At 52.6% G+C, this 4,969-nt stretch overlaps 1 long non-coding RNA gene across 1 annotated transcript; it reads left to right on the forward strand.

Annotated features, from left to right (window-relative positions):
- Nucleotides 1-438: 438 nt before the first annotated feature.
- LOC132326968 (uncharacterized) lies at nt 439-4,200 on the forward strand. The gene is made up of 2 exons (XR_009486391.1): nt 439-665; nt 2,643-4,200. It is a non-coding gene; the product is annotated as an uncharacterized LOC132326968 (long non-coding RNA).
- Nucleotides 4,201-4,969: the final 769 nt, after the last annotated feature.

The raw sequence follows: 4,969 nt of genomic DNA on the forward strand, positions 1-4,969 counted from the left end.
AGCTTAAATTCCAGCACTAACCAAAAAAAGTGTTTTTTAGAAAAGATGGAAAAGGACCTGGAGTTTTCCTGATGGCTGAGGAATGAACGGACACGGCAGGGAATGGAAGAATTCCTCATCCTCCATCCCAACAAACCTTCAGCCAACTGAGCCGGGGGCAAATCCCAGTGCTCCCACTCCTCGGCTCCCTTCATCTTTGCCAAGAGCTTCCCTCCCTGGTTTTGGGGCAGCAGTGGGATTTTCCACCTCCTTTTCCCCTCGGGAGCTGCAGGAGGGTTTTGGGGTGATCCATCTGGGAACGGGCGCTTCAGCTGGGCTGGATTCTCTCTCACCTCCTCCCACCTGTGCAGGTGAAACTCTCCCTGATTTTGGCCTGGGGCCACCCGAAACCTCAGAGTGGCAAAACAGCGGAAAACTCCCGGGTGGAATCCCATGGGAATGAAAGGAAGCACCCAGTGCAGAGTCCTGAGTTGCATAGGGCAAGGCAGGGAGATCTGGAATGAGGATTTGGGGTGTAGGTTTTGGTGTAAGCTCCTGGAATTCTGCAGGATTTTTGGGAAACAGGAGAAGCTTCCGAGCCTCGGAGCTGCGGCTCCTGGAGCCACCTGGGTGTGCAGGTTTGGGGCTTGCTCAGATCCAGCTGCTGGGCTGAGTCACATTCCCAGGTGAGTTCCCTGAGCCAGGTGGGAATCTTCCCTTTCCGTGTTTGCAGCTGGATCGGGAATGTGTCACTGCTGAACTCCCCTGCAGGTGAACGCACAGCCCTGGGCTTCACCTGTCCCGGGAAAATGAGTAATCCCAAGATTTGAGAAACTTGGAATTGCTAAGGGGGAGTTTTGTGTTCTTAAGAAAACCTCTGGAATTCCAGAGTTAGTGCCAGGAGGGCTGGACACTGGAGGCCCATATTCCCACTCCACGTGGAAGAAATCCCTTCTCCCGCCACGCTGGATCTGGGAATTTGAGTCAGGTTCAGCGTGGTCGTGTCCATGATCCACCCATCAGGAATATCATTCCATGGAAACCCCGGAGAGGGATCCACAGGCTTTTATCTCCACACACACAGAGCAGTGCACACATTGTAGGATAAGTAGGAAAGGCCTTGTGGAACTTAAGCCAGGCTCCTGACCCATCCCAGTGGATTTGGGAACGGTGCTTGCGCCACCCAGAAGTTGGTTAAACCCCCCGGGGGGTCAGATTTAATCATTTCTGGATTCATCTCCCTTGCTTTTCCGTGACCCTTTGGAATCTGAGCTTGCCCTGGCTCTGACTCATCCCTGTCTGAGCTGTGCCTGAAACTGGGTCAGGCTGGCACACCGGTCCCCACGTTGCTTTCCCTCCTCCAGGCTTTCAGTGGGGAAAAATCTGGATCAGGGGTCAAAAAAACAGGAATTTTTTACTGGAATTGGGACCCCAGAGAATAATCTGAGGTTTGAGGGCAAACAGAAATCCTGCTGGTGCTGGGGTGAGGGAGGAGAGGATGGAGAAGAGAAAGGGAATCGTGGAATGGTTTGGGTGGGAAAGGATCTTTAAGCTTCTGCTGCTCCAGCCTCATCCACAGGCAGGGACACTTCCCACTGTCCGAGGTGCTCCCAATGTCCAACCTGGCCTTGGGCACTGCCAGGGATCCAGGGGCAGCCACAGTAAATCCCAGAATTCCAGCCCAGCCCCTGCCCACCCTCCCAGACAGCAATTCCTTGCCAAGATCCCAGCCCAATCTCCCCTTTCCCAGTGGCAGCCATTCCCTGGCTCCTGTCCCTCTGTCCCTTGTCCCCAGTCCCTCTCCATCCTTCCCGTGTTTCCCTTCAGGTCCTGGAAGGCCACAATCCACTCAGAGCTCTCTCAGCGGGGTCTTTGCAGCTAAAATGGGGCTCCCAGGGCGTTGGGAATGGCTTGGGAAGCAGGAAAAGCCATTCTGGAACTGAGAACTCTGGAAAATTCCAGAGCTCCCCAGGAACTTTGCTGGCTTCCGGTGCCATCAGCAGGGAGAGGACAGCGGGGATGGTTTTAAATGAAAAAAAGAAGGTTGATTTGGAATAAATGAGGAATAATTTCTTTCCAGTGAGGGTGGAAAACCCCTGGGAGTGTCCCTCAGAGAGGTGGTGCCATCCCATCCCTGGAAACATCCCCGGCCAGGCTGGATGTGGCTCTGACCAGCCTGACCTGGTGGGAGATGTCCCTGCAGAGGGGCCGGACTGGAGCAGCTTCAAAGATCCTTCACATCCCAAACCATTCCACGATTCCCAGCACCAGGCAAGGGAATTGCTCTGGAGTTATTCCATCCTTCCTGGAGAGCACCTCGCCTTCCAAAGTCCTCCAGCCCTTCAGGCCCAGCTCTGCTGCAGGACGTGGCTTTGGGGACAAGGGGACCTCGGGGCCACCTCCTGCAGCGGCAGGAGCAGCCTGGCTGTTGCGATACGACGCGAAACCAACGGCGCGCACGCGCTGAGATGGCCAAGGTAAAAATGAGCAGTTTATTTCTGAACCCTGATATTTATATGTATCGAATTTCATATAAATTTTTTTTGTCATATTTTATAGATATTTATAGACTTTCAAAAGCGACCGTGGACTGGAGGGTGAAATTGCCACCTCTCCAACCGCACTGGTCAAACCAACCGTCCGTCAATTCTCTCTTCTTCTAGAAAAAAATGAAAAACTATCGTTATTTACATGGAAAGAGCCTGAGAAACTCCATTACAAAAACGTAACCATCAGAAGGCTTAGAAGAATTTAGAAGAGCAGGGAGACACCTGGCTGGGCAGGAACGAGGGTTGGGAGAGTCCTTGGGAGTCGGGAAACTGGGAATGAGAGAGCTGGGAGGCGACAGCAGACCCTGCTTTGGATAAAGCCGAGCTCACGGAAGCCGGGCCTTGCTCCGTGTGGGATCTGAGCCTCGTGTTGGAACGTGCCTTGACCCCAGGTGCCTCCAGGGAATGCTGAGTCCGGGAACTCCTCGGGTTTGAGGCCCAGGGAGGCCGGGACCCACCCTGAGATGCTTCAGATAGGGAGAGGGAGCGAGACAAAGACCTGACGCAAGAGCTGACCTCGGACGCTGCTGACTTCCACAAGGATTTTTTCTTTTTTCCTCGTTTTTTTTCCCTCTCTTTGATGGTTTTTTGCAAAGCTTTCCCGCAGCTCGGGGTGGGTTTGGTCACTCTGTAAATGCTGGTGGTGCCCAAACTCCAAATTTGTGTCCCTGGGATGTGTGGGAGCATCAGAGGGAGTTCAGGAGGTTTGGGCAGCACTCAGGAACAGGGGGGGATTTTTGGGCAGGGAGAGATTTGAGCTGGATGATCCTTTGGGGGAGGGTCCTTCTCATTTGGGATGTTCTGGGATTCTGTGGAAGAAATGTCCTGTGCTGAGTTCTGCACCAAATATGTGTCCTTGGGATGGACCACACAAAATCTATCATGTTTAGGGGCCAAAAGGAGGAATTTTGGGGAAGTTTTCTCCCAGTACAGCTCCTTGTTTTCTACGGACCATCCTTTTTTAGGGTGTTTTTCCGTGGGTCCTCCTTTTCTAGGATACTCTGGACCATCCTTTTCTAGGATACTGTGGAACATTCTTTTTTAGGGTCTTTTTCTGAAACATCCTTTATTAAGATACTTTTCTGTGGGTCATCCTTTTTTAAGGTGGACCATCCTTTATTACTGCATTTTTTGTGTACCATTCTTTTTAAGGATATTTTTCTGTGGATCATCCTTTTCCAGGATATTTTTCTGTGATTCATCCTTTTTTAGGGTGTTTTTCTGTGGATGATTCTCAGTCCCCATCCCTGGCGGTGTCCAAGGAATTCCTGGATGTGGCACTCAGGACTCTGGGCTGAGGATGAGGTGGGGATTGGATTGATGATTTTGGGAGTCTTTTCCTCAGTGATCCCGGGATTCTGGGATTGTGTTAAGTGGGATTTAAGGGGAAATTGTTCCTCTAAAGGTGGGGAGACCCTGAAATGGAATTCCCAGATTTGCTGTGGCTGCCCCTGGATCGCTGGCTGTGTCCAAGGCCAGGCTGGACATTGGGCTTGGATCCACCTGGAACAGTGGGAGGTCTCCCTGCCCATGGATGAGGCTGGAATGGGATGAGCTTTAAGCCCCTTCCAGCCCAAACCATCCTGGAATTCTGGGGCTTCTCCAATTCCTCAGCTGCAGCTCCTCTCTTCACTTCAGGGGCAGCAAATAATTAAAAAAATTACGACAACAATCACAGCCCAGACCTGATTTCATCCGTGGCACTTGGCGAGCCGGGAAGCGTCTCCTCACAGCCGGGATTTTATTCCCTGTGCGTTTGTGCTGGAAGGAAATGAGGAGCCAGGTCGGGTTTTATGGGTGTCTGTCAGCAGAGGAGAGGAATGAAGCCATCGGGGCGGCTCCACCCGGCCGTAAATCTTTTGTGCATTGGGAGAGGAAGCCCAAACAACGTCGGATTTGCAAGTCCGGGGCCGTGCCAGAGTGGGACCGGGCTCCTGTTTTCCAGGGCAAGCAAATTTTGGGGTTTGGAGAGGCCAGAGAGGAGACGCCGAGCCCGAGTGCTTTTGTTGTGGGGAATGTCACTGTCAGGGCCCTTCTCGGGATTTATAAAGTTGTTTCTTTTTTTAAAAAGCATCTTTAAATCCCTGCTTTTCTTGCTGATGGGGATTTCTGTCCTGCAGTGCTGGTGCAGGGGGCAAAAGAGAAAACAGGGATGGAGTTGGGATTCAGGGAATTGTGGAGTGGTTTGGGTGGGAAAGGATCTTAAGGATCTTTTTATTCCATCCCATCCATGGGCAGGGACACCTCCTATTGTCCCAGGTGGATCCAAGCCCCAGGGTCCAGCCTGGCCTGGGGCACTGCCAGGGATCCAGGGGCAGCCCCAGCTGCTCTGGGAATTCCAGCCCAGCCCCTGCCCACCCTCCCTGCCAGCAATTCCTTGCCAAGATCCCAGCCCAATCTCCCCTTTCCCAGTGGCAGCCATTCCCTGGCTCCTGTCCCTC

The sequence above is a fragment of the Haemorhous mexicanus genome, chromosome 4 (assembly GCF_027477595.1).
Source record: "Haemorhous mexicanus isolate bHaeMex1 chromosome 4, bHaeMex1.pri, whole genome shotgun sequence".
Classification (NCBI taxonomy): Eukaryota; Metazoa; Chordata; class Aves; order Passeriformes; family Fringillidae; genus Haemorhous; species Haemorhous mexicanus.